Source organism: Papilio polytes, unplaced genomic scaffold (assembly GCF_000836215.1).
Source record: "Papilio polytes unplaced genomic scaffold, Ppol_1.0 DF824169.1, whole genome shotgun sequence".
In the NCBI taxonomy this organism is placed as follows: Eukaryota; Metazoa; Arthropoda; class Insecta; order Lepidoptera; family Papilionidae; genus Papilio; species Papilio polytes.
Window position 1 is genome coordinate 4,468,795 of NW_013525035.1, and position 14,574 is coordinate 4,483,368.

At 32.5% G+C, this 14,574-nt stretch overlaps 1 protein-coding gene across 5 annotated transcripts in view; it reads right to left on the minus strand.

Moving 5' to 3' along the window:
* The window catches only part of LOC106111401 (trehalase), a 51,077-nt gene that overhangs the window by 31,208 nt on the left and 5,295 nt on the right, over nucleotides 1-14,574 (minus strand). For 4 of the 5 annotated variants that reach the window (XM_013293471.1, XM_013293470.1, XM_013293468.1 and 1 more), the window contains exon 1: nucleotides 9,019-9,128. The exons of the other annotated variant lie outside the window; for it this stretch is intronic. The gene's annotated coding sequence lies outside the window, so the exon portion shown is untranslated. Of the gene's footprint in view, nucleotides 1-9,018; nucleotides 9,129-14,574 lie in introns of those variants that run through there. 5 annotated transcript variants of the gene reach the window in all.

Sequence of the window (14,574 nt, forward strand, 5' to 3'; positions counted from 1 at the left end):
CGGCTCTCGGCAAATGCTGCGATTTACACCTTTTTTTATACTTTTTTAAACTAACATATAAATATATTTGTATCCCAGCTTCGCACGGGTTCAATGCTGATAGGAAAATGTGTTACGACATCACATGAAAAACCACTAAAATCAGCAATATTTCTCTATGTTACATAGGTACTAGCTTTCTCCCGCGACTACGTGGAATTAAAAAAAAAAACAACAGTACACTATGTGTCCTTCCAGACTATCCTCTACATCTGTACCAAATTTCACCGAAATCCGTTCAGCCGTTTAGGCTACAAACTCTAACAAACATCCATCCATCTAAACTTTCGTATTTATAATATTAGTTACATTGGATATGAAATATGATAATACATATAAACCTATCGGCGAAGAAATACAAAGATATGTGTGAAGTCGACCAACCCGCAGTGGGCCAGCGTGGTTGACTATGGCCTAGTCACCCTAACTTAGGGTAGGCTCCGAGCCACACGGTGGAGACGTAATGAGCTGGTGATGATAATATAAACCTGCCTCTTTTATTACTCTACACGTCAAGCAATGCATTTAAATTCATTGCGTAGTTTAAATCTAAGCATTCTTAAAGACAGCGGGACACGACATTTAATACTATGTATTATGAAGTTATGGTTGTATTCACTTTCATTAAAATTTAAAGGTGTGTCTCAATGAAATCTAATTATGGACAAATGTAAACATTACTATTTGAAGAGATAATTCTTGGCAGTTCGAGTTGGCAATGATGCAAATGTTCTGTCTCGAATACAGTAAATTTAATGACCAACCAGTGTTCACTTGCCAAGATATGTTGAAATTTAAAAAATTCGTCGAAATATAAAAAAAATAACTACAAATTATATATCTTAGCTGTGAGCGAATTATTTTTACATTTGTTTTTTGTCATGTTTTATTTCAAAGAACTATCATGTCTGAATTATTGCATACTCTGTGACAGATATTCTTTGACTACGTATTCTATAGCGTGGTTTAACCGATTTGTTAAGTGACGTAAAAGGTCTTAACACAACGGGACATCGAGTTTATTTCAGGGAATTTAAACGGACTATAATATTTATGCAAAATTTCGATGCAATAATCAAAAGAAGATTAATGCGTACGGGCCAACGTTACAGGGTGTAATATAACATGTTACAAAGCGAGCATTAATGTAGTTAGTATGTAGTGTTACAGCGAAACCAGTTAACTAAGAAGTTAGGTACTGTTTTGTGTAAAAAAAAATCACCTAATAAAAAGCTTTCTCTAGGTCTTAACAAAACTAAAATCTAATACTCGAATGTTATTTACAGCCTGATATTAACACGGTATAAAATTAAACTTAGGAATAAACTGAGTATAAGCAAAATTTGTACTATATTTGCTTATACTCAGTTTATTCTCAAATTTAACGTTATATTGCGTTTATTTGTAATGCTATTACACTTTAGTATACTTATTTAGATCAAGAAAAATTCAATCCCTAAGTCATAGTTGTTCTTAACAGGAATAAATAAAACAAAGGAATCCATTTTGCACCTTATTTCAATATTTTTAGACGCCATTTTTATGCATTACCACTTATGTTAACGTAGCTGAAGCCATCTCGGTTTACATTTACGAAAATTGATGACTAGAAACTTTATAATACGGTTATAATTTAAAAATAGAATCGCTGATTCTCAAAAACAATTGAACCTTGTAAAATTGAAGTAAGGCTTGCGTTGAACTATTTAAAAAGGCCATGCACAAAATACGTACTCACTTGTTTTATTTTTATTTTTAAATATTAATCGATTTAAAAAAAAAGGTTCTTAAGTCTGTGTAAGGTTTACTGTTAAAACAGCACTAAAATCCTTCGCGTAGTCTTAAAGATCTATGCATACATAGGGACAGACAACGGGAAGCGATTATTTTATACTATACTAGTTTTTCCCGTGCGGCTTCATCCGCATGTATTTATGAAAATTTTATTTTATTGTTTACATTTGTCAAATTATCAATAGCAAATGTCAAAATGACATGACATGACACCCCTTGGCAATCTCGCTGTCTTAATGTTGACAGCTTGCAGCTTATTGTCCCTTTCCCATATTAGGGTTTTTATCCAATTTATTTACCCCTTAAGTTTAATAGCGTGAAAATATATAGCCTAAAGCGTGAGGTAAGTGGAAGGCTTTTCATTAAAGAAAGAAATATTAAAAAATATGCTGTAATTGCTGACATCCTACGCCACAAAGTAGTGTGTTTACGCTTTATGATACTAGTATAGACCTATATATATAGATTATCACGAGTGGAAACCAAAGTTATGACACGTGTCATTGTTCTAAAAGATTAAGATGGGTGTTAGAGTATTTTATAAAGGAAAATTTTACATATCAATCTTAATCAAACGGATATGACGTCACGGAAAGGTAACTCGTAAAATTATTTATGACTACTACTATACCCGCGATCCTGTCCGCTTGGTAAAAAAAAACAAAAGTAAGTAGCCTATGTGTTCTTCCAGACTATCTTCTACATTTATGACTAGCTGAAAATTTCATTTTATATTTTTAGAGTTAAACTCCAGAACGGATCGCTATGAAATCTATACTATTATAATAAAGCGTAAACACACACTTCTTTGTTGCCTAAGATGTCAGCAATTACAGCATATTTTTGAATAATTCTTTCTTTAATAAATAGCCCGACACTTACTTATGTGGGAAAGAGACCATAAGTTGCTGCCAACATCAAGGAAGCAAGATTGCCAAAGTTTGTCATGTCATGTCATTTTGACATTTGCAATTGATAATTTGACAAATGTGAACAAATAATTTTATGCTGATCAAAATCGCACGGGAATAGCTAGTATTAAAAAAAAGTTTATGTTTTCGTTGGCTCTCATTAAATCAAAAAAACATCTTTACCTTTACAAACTCGTTCGTTTTATTTTTTTTTTCTTAGGAAGCATACTAACTACACAATGTTGTTATCTGTGCAAATATAACCTATAAGATATATCACTAGACTAGATCGTAAAGTTTTTATAGCTTTTTTATTACTTTTTTATATTTCACGGCGCAAGCACTTGAAAGAATGTTAAGACACGTTTGATTGTCAATGCTATTGTTAAAAAGAGTAAATTAAATTACCTCCACTGTTTATAACTTTATTAAAAATAGATAAATATACTTATTACATTATTTTTCAATCATCAATTTTTGCAATTTAATTATAAAAAAAGGTTTATTAATTTGTCTTTCGACTTCTCCGTCTGCTAATGAAATATACTCTATGACTAATCTGACAGCTGTCAAAAATTCCCGCCGAAATCAAATCTTTCACAATTTAAGAAGTCGAATAGACCCAATAAAACATTATGGTCGTTGATAATAGAGAATATTCTAAATATAACAACATAATGTGCGAGACGGGAATACGCGTAGGTGCACAATAACAGGAAAATTACATCGAATTAGAGCAAGCTTTGTGCCCCTGCTTCTTACACAAGAAAACTATAATGTAACAAATGAAAACAATATTATAAACACAAATCGTTATATTAACTCACTAGCTGTTACTCGCGACTTCATCCGCGTGAAATTAAAAAAATAGTAAAAACAGCCTATGTTAGTCACAGATACCTTTCTAACGGTGAAATAATTTTTAACATCGACCCAGTAGTTTTGCTTGAATCAAATACAAAAATACAAATCTTTCCTCGTAATATTAGCATAGATATTATCAAACTAGCTTTTGATCGCGGCTTCGTTCCCTGGGATTTATAATCTAGTAATAAATATAGCCTATGTAATTTAGTCATAATGTAGCATTGTCATAATGAAAGATTTTTTGAAATCTGTCCAGTAATATTCTAGTATATTCATTGCATACGAAATACTAACCTTTACAACAGTAATGCTAATAGCTGATATGGAAATGGGTTCATACAAGAAAGCAATGATTTTGAAAGTAGACTGGAAAGGCTTAGGAAGTAAGAAAGAGTAAAGAACGGAATAAATTTAGACAGGAAAGCTGCAAAAGTACTTACTGTACCAATCCATCGCATCGAATCATTAATACCAAGAACGTTACGATACTCATATTGACCCAGAATTAAATGTAGAAATAAGAACGAGATACACAGGATTTTATTCTACAGCTGACAAAATTAAGACAATTTTAATAACACTGGCCGCTATATAACTATTAGCGTAAACTTTTTTTTTATAATATACGGTGGCAAACGAACAAGCGGCGTGAATCCACCGAAATGGAAAGCGACCGCTGCCCATAAACATGACAGACGGAAGAGTCGCACAAAAAGAGGACATTTCCCCTTCCTATGCGTCTCTTCCACCGTCAAATCCACTTTTCCTTCCCATCCTTTTCTCTTAAGAAAAGAGTGGAAAGGGAAAGGGACTAAAATTAGGCCTCCGCCACCACACTCATCGGACGAAACACGGAATTGCTTCCACTTGACGCCTGTTTTCTGTGTGGTCGTGGTATTACACCGACGAGCCGGCCCATTCAAAGATATTAAAGCTCTACCACTGTTAAAAACCTTACACAATAATCACCATATACATGAAACTCTAATTAACATGCCTTTTACAATCAAAGATAATGAATTAGCAGGACTAAATTTAAAGTATAAAAGTACAAATTGGTCAAGGTCATTCTTTAAGTAAACAAGAAACTAAAAAAAAAAAAATAGAAATAAAATAATATTTAATCTTATCTCCACTACAACACAATTAGGAATAAGAGAAAAAAAAAACAAAAAAGTAATTAAAATAGCAAAAAAAAACACGTAATTACAGGACAAACAAAAGTATTCAAAATGTGTATTGCAGTGCTGACCGGATTGGGTCCTCGCTCAGCTATAAACTATTATACTACCTATACTAACTATTTTCTTATTACGTATGTTATCTACGAGAGAAATTGATGTGTTAAAGAAACCTTACAACGATAGGGGCTTCTCAAATCAATTATAATTGTAACCATCAACCAGTTTGAATAGCAATAGGTAAAAATCTCAAAAACAAAATTGCAATATATATAGGACATGAGTAACTATAAGGGCAAAGGGACAGCCGATGACGTAGGAGCCTTATATCCCTAGTCAATTATGACGTCACGGTGTTCTACTATAATAGTCTTGCAGGAAGGATCTTACAACACTAGTGGAAAATCACTAGTTTGTTCAACAGATTGACGCTAATTTACATCTAGTTACAATCGATGTGTCCGTTTGCCGTTATTCTCTATGTTGCTCGCGACTTCATCTACGTGAAATTAAAAAAATAGAAAAAAATATAACCTAACCGATAACAAGCGTATTTAATGGTAAAAGAATTTTTGAAATCGGCCCAGTAGTTTTCGAGTTATTTCAGTACATACAAAAATACAAATCTGCACTCGTTATAATATTTACATCTTTCACTTGTTTTTAAATATAATTTCTGGAGATTTTTTAACAAAATGCCTTTTTTAAACTAATTCTATTTGAAGAATTTCTCTAAGTATCAAAAAATATTCTTAATTTAATTTAAACAGACTATAAAATGTTAACCCAATTTGATAACAATTTCAATTATTCAGTACAGGTTTTTTTGTACCAAAAACCGAATTTTATTAATCTAAATACATTCCCAATTGTAAATAACATACGTTAAATGTAAGAAAACAACATCAACAATACAAATTAAATAAATTTGCATAAGGCATTTTTATAAACATAAATTATTAGTTCTATTTGATAATGAAGTAATAAAAATTGTCTGGTTTTTATTGCATAAAAGAAATTAGATATTTTATTATTTACGAGACGATGGGTACATAAACCAGAAAGTGTTAAGAATTAATGTGGATGTCTACAAAGGTAGAGGAAGACCGAAGAAAGTATGGATGGATTGTGTGAAAGAGGACATGCTTAAGAAAGGAGTAGATTCAGATATGGCTGATAGAGATGTATGGAAGCAGCACATACTGTGCCGACCCTCTATAAGGGATAAGGGCAAGTTGATGATGAAAGAAATTAGATATTACAAAGGTTTCAAGTTTAACCATTAAATAAAACGAGTAATTTATAGATTGTCAAATTTCTGCAGCTCGGAACATCGTGTGAGATGTAATTTTAGGTCGCAAAAAAAAAGCAAGGGAAGCGCTGCGTGTTGACGAATTTGAGTGACCTAGTCTTACTATAGATGGATGTTTGGTAGAGTTTGTAGCGTAAACTGAACGGATCTCGATGAAATTTGACATAAATGTAGAAGAAAATCTGGAAGAACACATAGGATCGTTCTTTTGTTTTGTTTTTTAATTCCACGATGGGGAGTCGCAGGCCAAAGCATACTTACAGTTAACAAATAAAAAAAACACTTTTATAATGCACTAAAATATGATAAAACTTACACTGAACAAGACAACACGATTACTGAATGTTTAGTTTTAAAAACTAAATTATATACTAATGTATGCACAGATAAGATAAAATCTGTGCACAGATAATAGATTATCTCACACTCAATTATCAAGTGTGATAACTTAACTTCTAATGAATGTTAAGTTAAAGTTACACAATCGTTTGATAACTTAATGATAAATTAGATAGTGATTATGTGACTTCGCAATTTGCAGGATAAATACGTGATATTCTTTGTATTAAGCGTTTATTATTGTTTTTAAGTTATATTTTAGTCCCGATTGAATAGTATTTCAAGTTAGTACTCATCGAAACAAGTAATTTTAGAGGGCATTTCTTATTTCTTAGTACTTATTAGATAAAATGCTTTTTCTATACTATTATAATAAAGGGTAAACACACACTTCTTTGTTGCCTAACATGTCAGCAATCACAGCATATTTTCGATAAACTGTTTTTTTAATAAAAAACCCTATACTTACGTCACGCTTTAGGCTACATATTTTCACGCCGTTAAACTTAGGGGTAAATATTTTGGATAGAAACCCTGAATAAAAATGTGGGAAAGGGACCATAAGTTGTTGCCAACATCAAGGAAGCAAGGTTGCCATGGTTTGACATCACAAAGAACAATAAAACTTTTTTTTATAATTTCATACGGATGTAGCCGCACGGGGACAGCTAGTAATGCTATAAAACATTACTATTGATTTTGCATGAATTGCAATGTAGAAAAATGTATTTTCGTAAGATATTCGCATGTTGTCCTTCTGTCCTTGAATGTAGTACAAGTAAATGGAACGTGCCAAATACTGAACAAGGTTGACCAGTGCACACCAATGTCAAGAAGTATCAAGAAATTTGTTGGCAACATAGAGAGAAATTATAGATGTTAGAGAAGGTTAAATCTATACTAATATTATATAGATTTTTGTATGTTAAATGTTATATTAATAAACCCAAAACTACTAAGCCGATTTCCAAAATTATGTCACCATTAAATGCTGCGTTTTTCGCTGAGTGGTATAGGCTACATTTTTTCAATTTTTGACTTCACGTGGACGAAGTCATGAGCAACAGCTAGTCGTCAATACTTCGAAGCAGAGGGTCTATGAAGAATATTTAACTGAAATCCCTCATTTTTAATCAATGACGTAATTTAAAAAAATCTCTAAGCCAGACTTACTAAAGAATTTAATCTTCAGAAAAGAAATACTGAAAGGAAAGGAAGCTGTTTGTTATAAGTTTAAAAATAAATAAAAGACTGTTGATTTTGGCTAACCTTTTAACAGGATGCGAGTCCCATTTCAAAAATATTTAATTTCAGAGATACATTCTAGGTTCAGATCAAAGAAAACCGGAATTTTTAAACGAGTCTAGGACAAATTGGCATCAATTGACACACAGTCAATGGATCGAATGCGTCTAGGAAATTTCTGCTTCAAGACGTCATGATCGCAAGGCCGTTCAATGCGAGGGTCTTGCACTTGTATACAATGTTTATAGCTTGGGCAATGTATATAAGGGAACATAGTGTTGGAATCCAATCACATTAGCAAAATATCAAATGGCTAAGAACGTTACTATTAAAAATATCTTAAGTAATGAAATCTAAAAAGCTGTTTCTGCTAACAATTGAGGAGGCCACAGATGGACACCAGGTACGTGGGGCAACCTCCTGGTTGACCAACAACTTCGGGAAGTCGTTGAATGCAAAAAGAGGACCGCGTTCTCTCGAAGGTATTGGAGTAGCTATGTCCAGCAGGGTGCAGACAAATTCTGCTTATGATGTTTCTGGTAAATATCAGTTCATCAACTACGTGCTAGCTATAAGTTTACGGGTTTCAAAAAATTATTGCAAATTTTACACACTAAAACTTGTCTTAAAGGTTACTAGTCTTAAATATTTTGTGGTAATTTAATAAAATTCCAACGAAAAGTAGAGGATTTAAAAAAGTTAGCCTATTTAAACTCTAAAGAATTTAAAATAGCATTTGATAAAGACGCGGATAAAAATCGTATATTACATAACCTAAAAAAATCTCCAACTCTAATTTTATTTAACCTGTTTCTTAATTTATTGATTTAAGAACAATTTAAGAGTAACATTTCAAGTTCATTTGAAGGTCGTCAATTGTTTTTCTGACTTCCACAAGGTACTGTTACTGGTCATATTATAAAAATCAAACACAGAAACGCTCGTTGTAGTTGAAAACGCTTACATTTCATTTGCATCAAATTACTCTAGTGTAGTGTGAAAAAAGATTGACAATGTGATACGTATGTTAAATGCAATAAAGAATACAATAGCAATGGACGTTTAGAATACGTACTAGCAAATTGACGACAGATGTCCATTGTATTAGGTAATATAGTTGAGAATGAAAAACAGCGATTAGCCTTCGATAAACTAGTCTGAATCTAAATATGAATTAAATTCAATATTAATAAACGAATAACTAAAAGAATGAGGAAATTTCATACAGAGCAATGTCAATTCAGTCAAGGGCATTGAGCTGTGCCAAAACGTTTATTTCTGTATGAAGAACGAGTTAAATATACGTTCATCAACACATTTGAACACTCACCGAGGAACAAGATCAGTCAATCCCAACACAACACCTCACAATACTAATTCAATTGAAGTGTTCGCGTAATGAATACGTCCGAACGGTTCGACGGTGCGATAACAACTGAAAATTTATTGTTTCACATCGTATAGGTGTACGCACACTGGTGTATTAAATGAAAGTAATGTGTACTTACAGTCACTTGTCTATGTGTATAAATGACGTATGCGGTTGCGTTGATCTTAAAAAGTTCGGAGACAAGGCCGGTTTTGTAAACTGCAAATTCAGTCAAATAAATAGAAAAATATAACTGGGACATTAGTTACGTAATTGTAATTTAAAAAAATATGTAAGCTATTTAAAATAAGAATCGGTTTTTTGCCAACTTTTCAAGTCATTATCTCTTTTGTTTTTTTTTTACATGTTATGCAATGAATATAGCATACTGTTAGTAATCTGGTTTTTATTATTTTTTAAGTAATGCTTAGTAATGTTATTTTTAAATTAGGGTTTACTTACTTATATATCTTCATTCTTTTCACATATGAGATATTTCGATATATATTATATTATTATAGAGATATATATGTTAGCTACAATTAGAGTCTCACTCAGTGACCATTTAGACGAGTCGAATTAAAAACAAAAAATCTAACGACTTTGAGAGCGAAAGTCTTTTTACCCACTGAATACAGTAATAAGAGCCTGTTTGTGTTTAAAAAAAACCTAAAATACAAACAAAGTCGTAAAACAAAGTTTGTATTTCGTAGCGATGGGTGCGTCTGCGCAACGCGTTCTGATTGGTCGACCCTTATCGTCGTACGATGGACTACGTTATGCACTATTGTTAATCGTTATGCTAAAATAATTTTGTAATAAAATAAATCTTATTGTATTGTATTAAGGTACATTTCTATTTATTTTGATTTTACCAAAGTATATCTAGATAAGGAAATATACTAGACTAGTTTAATAAAAATGTACACGTGTTAGACTTTAGTTAAGTTTAGTGTTGCACTTATCGTATTAAACTATTAGTCATTTTTATACAAGTTTTAGGGCATGGCCCACCACTGGCTGATAGAAGCTCAAATAGCTTAAAAATGTCGTCACTGTCAGGTAAAAAAATCCGATATTTCTATCACATATGTTACACGTTGGATTGTTATCAGTCAATTTACAATGTGGTGGGACAGGCCCTAAACTTGCACCAACCTACGGATTATTACGTCTAGATATATCTAGATTACGTGAGTCATTAAGGATATAACAACTCGGTTAATTTGCAACGGGATCACAAACAGGAATCGCGCAATTCTGTCCCCCTGCCACTAAATGCCAGTCGTAAGGACAGTTTCACAGCAGGAGAGAAGCAGAGCAGTAGATGAAGCAGTTAACACACAAACGTTTGTATTCAAAGAATAGCAGTGTATTGTTCTACTTTGCCTCATTGTTGCCCTCGTGTGAAAAAGCAGTAATGCCACTCATTCTGGAAGTGCTTCGACATCCGTATTCGGTTAGTGTTCATTCAACATTCTTAAAAAAAAACAAGAGAGAATCTGAGCAAGCATAAAACATCATCCATTTGTGTTGAAAAGAAAGGGATAGTAGATGAGTTTTAGAAGATTAAATATTGACATTGGAATTAAGGGGCATATGGTACCTTCAGACGTGAAGAACGGAAATGCTATTTTTTAGTTTATTCCTAGCCTTTTATAAGGTAAATGATATATTAATCAACTGCTTGTTAGCTATTGGATAAAGATATCCAGCGCCCGATAGCGATTTTATAATCTAAACTTTCATTTAGTCTCAAGATGTCCTGTAACACTACTTTAACTATAATTAACTAGAGAATTACAAAGAAATTTACTCAGGTAAGATCTAAAAACTTCAACGGAAACAACCTTTACGAATTATTTCCACTATCTAAGCTCAGGGGACTGTAATCGACGAGTCACGGTTAAACATTAGCATGGATGTTTGGGAGCAATCAAAAATGATTGCTATTACATTAGAGATAACTCTCAATATCCGTTGAGAACCGACACGCAATCACATGCAGTCGTTATGGCTCCGCTGCCCTCTTTGCGTATGGTCTAAGTTATAAGATAATAATCTAATCTAAAACAACTAGAATAAGAGTATTTTTAAGTATGAAATACAATTTTAATAAATCAATATCATCTAAATCATTTATAACCCAGTTTAATTTATTTAAAGTTTTAAACAAAATTTAACGAAACGTGTGTTAAAAACGCTAACGCTTATAACATACGCCTTATAAATAAATTCCTATTATTAATTGTTCAAAACACGTGCACCAACACGGGTTCTGGAGAATCTGATGGCAGCAATTCAGATAGTATTTACATAGAAATGCAGGTTAAGTACTGCTCATTACGATTTATGTAACGAGCATGTACTTTGAATGGATCTCTTGTTAATAAGCCGACGACCGTAGCCTCGCTTATTATCATATTTCTGTAATCATAGGAATTATTCCAATATTATTAAAGTTTTCTCTTATAACTCTCTGCTGTAATGTTTCTCGACATCGGCACAACACAAGGGACAATGTGCCGACCCATGGTTGTTGAAGAATTATGTCTTTAAGTTCTTTTTAAACTGGATTCAGGCCAATCCTATTGAAGTATTAGATTATGTACTCGAAATATCTTTATTCCTCACTGTTCTTGACAATAACTATTAGAGTCTAATAGACTAACCCTAATGTTAATTTTGCTCTAAACTTCGGCACTCTGAACTAAACGAGACTATTTTTTATTTAGTAATTAGCTTAGGTTTAGCTTAAGTTAACTACAATACTTAATAGATTTTTTACTATGTTATACTTAAAACATAGATTTAAGGCTAAAAAATATCGATAGTCGATAATTATTTGCGCACATCACTACATTAGTTTATATCATTAATGGTTTTTAAGCTCCCAGCGGTCTATCAGCACTGACCAACCACAGTAGTGAATTCATAAAGAGATGACATCATCTTACACTGATTTCTACTGAAACTATTAGTGTTACACGTCTTTATTTCCTTGAGAAATTAACAATTGATTGTAAATGTAACTGAACATTGTCTCTTCTGTAATATCTATATATCCCTCTCTAAACCTTTATCCTTCATATCTTTGTTCTCTCTCATGTAACTAAATATGTCCAAAAGTTTTTCTAACCTAACTCTAAAAACTTATCGCTTTGTATTTAATTATATTGACTACAAAATTACGATTTTTCCAATAAATAAAACTGTTCAATGAATAATGTGTGTTACTACAACGTTCGCTACATTTATTGAAATGAGGTTATAAATTATTACAATAACAACGTTGTAATTATGTAAAATATTGCTAATTTACCTGCATAAGGTAGCATAATTTGTACTCGTATGTATGCTGAAAGTATAGTTGAATTACTTTAGTCTGGGAACGTAAAGTTAGATAAGTAATTACGTTTTATCATAAGAATTGAGTCAGATTTGAGACAATGGATTTTAGATTATCCCTGCATTATTTTTGAGAGATTCCAATAATTCTCTTTTATAATTACTTTAATTACACTCAGTCTTAAAATCGTTATTTAAACGGCATCTTAGTTCTAATTTTCTTCTAAAATTCTTCATCTCACATGCTAAATGAACACTAAAGGTCTCCCGTATATTTAAAGTAAGACACACTTAAGTACAGCTAAGCTAGAAAATCATAAACTAACATAAAACTTAACTGGTATTTCAACAGAACTCCAACATAAACCGTCGCTTGCAAGGTGACCCTGACGAGCCCCTGCGATACTCGCCGCTGATTGGTCGATACTCGCATGCCTCTACTGACGTCATCCGCCCGCACCAGTGTTATGTTACAAGGAATGGCGGTTAAAGTATAATTTTTCCTTCATAACACGATCCGTGGGATTTTCCACACAAGTATTACCAAATAAGTTGCGTAAGCGCATGAAGCGCCAATAAAACGTGGAAATTTCATTTTTGGCAATAGAAACCTACTGTTAAAATTATATTTTCTTCCACATGAGTCACTTTCGAACTATCCAAAGCGGTAAATAAAATAAATCATTTATGTTATCCAAATACCTATACGTATAGTCTGTAATCGCTATCTCTTATCATTTAAATCGCCTTTAGAAAGTAGATAACCTTAAGCAGTACATAACCGTACTCTTTGTACTAATAGTTGAACGATAAAATGTTATAAATAAATTTAAATAGACTTTGTTACGAGACAACCAATAATTATAATCGACTGGTAATGACCTCTAACGGCCGAATACTGAAACGCAAACGAAATATGTAAGTGTCTTAAATACCACGTTTAAACATCAAATTTACGAAGCGGAGATTTTAAGATTCGTTTCAATATGTGACCTAAATAGTAGAAATAGGAATTGAAACAATTAATATGCCGAATAGGAGAGGAACAGTTTAACTGCTACGCTCGATAATTTACTATCTCTGAGTGTACATTTTTCACCATAAAACACTAAAGAAATCTCTTAGTGGCAAATAAATAATGAGTTTTCCAATAACAGAAGTTTAGCCTTATTTTACTTAGCATAGTAAAATGTTTAGACATTTCAAATTCTTATTACGAAATAATAGGTGTTTTTTCAACCACACAACAGATATATTGTGTACCAAATATAGGTATTTAAAAATAGGTCTTTGGCACATTTTTAGAATAGAATATAAATATAAGGGCCTGTCCCACCAAATTGTAAATTGTCTGATAACAATCGAACGTGTAAAATATGCGATAGAGATATCGAATTTTGTTTATCTGACAGTGACGACAGTTTCAAACTATCTGAACCTGAGCCAGTGGTAGGACAGGCCCTAAGTATTTTAACATGAATACAGCAGAGTACCAAACAGGGCTACGTTGCTTGCTTGCTGACTTGAGATTCGTCATGTATTACGCCTAAATTGACCCATACAAAAAGAGTTAAATCTCTGAGATCTGATAGACGTAACTATATTAGCCACTAGCTATTCCCGTGCGGCTTCATCCGTGAGGAATTATAAAAACATTATTTTATTGCTTACATTTGTCAAATTCTTAATTGCAAATGTCAAAATACCAATTACCTTACTATGGCAATCTTGCTTCCTTGATGTTGGCTGACTTATGACTTATGGTCTCTTTCCCACATTAGGGATTTTATTCAAAATATTTAGCTCCTAAGTTTGATGGCGTGAAAAGATATAGCCTAAAGCGTGACGTAAGTGTAGGGCTTTTCATTAAAAAAAGAATTATTTAAAAATATGCTGTAATTGCTGACATCTTAGGCAACAAAGAAGTGTGTGTTTACGCTTTATTATAATAGTATAGATATAGGTCAATGAGATTTTAGGGTTCTTTTTAAACTGAATAAACTAACGCTCGACGTTTGATCATACGCTGACTATTTTTAATTATCTAGATGTGAATTATCTTGTTTGTCATAAAGTGCACATGTATCAAGATGTACAGGTCAGTGTATACAATGTTAGGTACTTTCCACACCATCTGTCAACAGTTTGATTGATCAGTACACCAAGCTA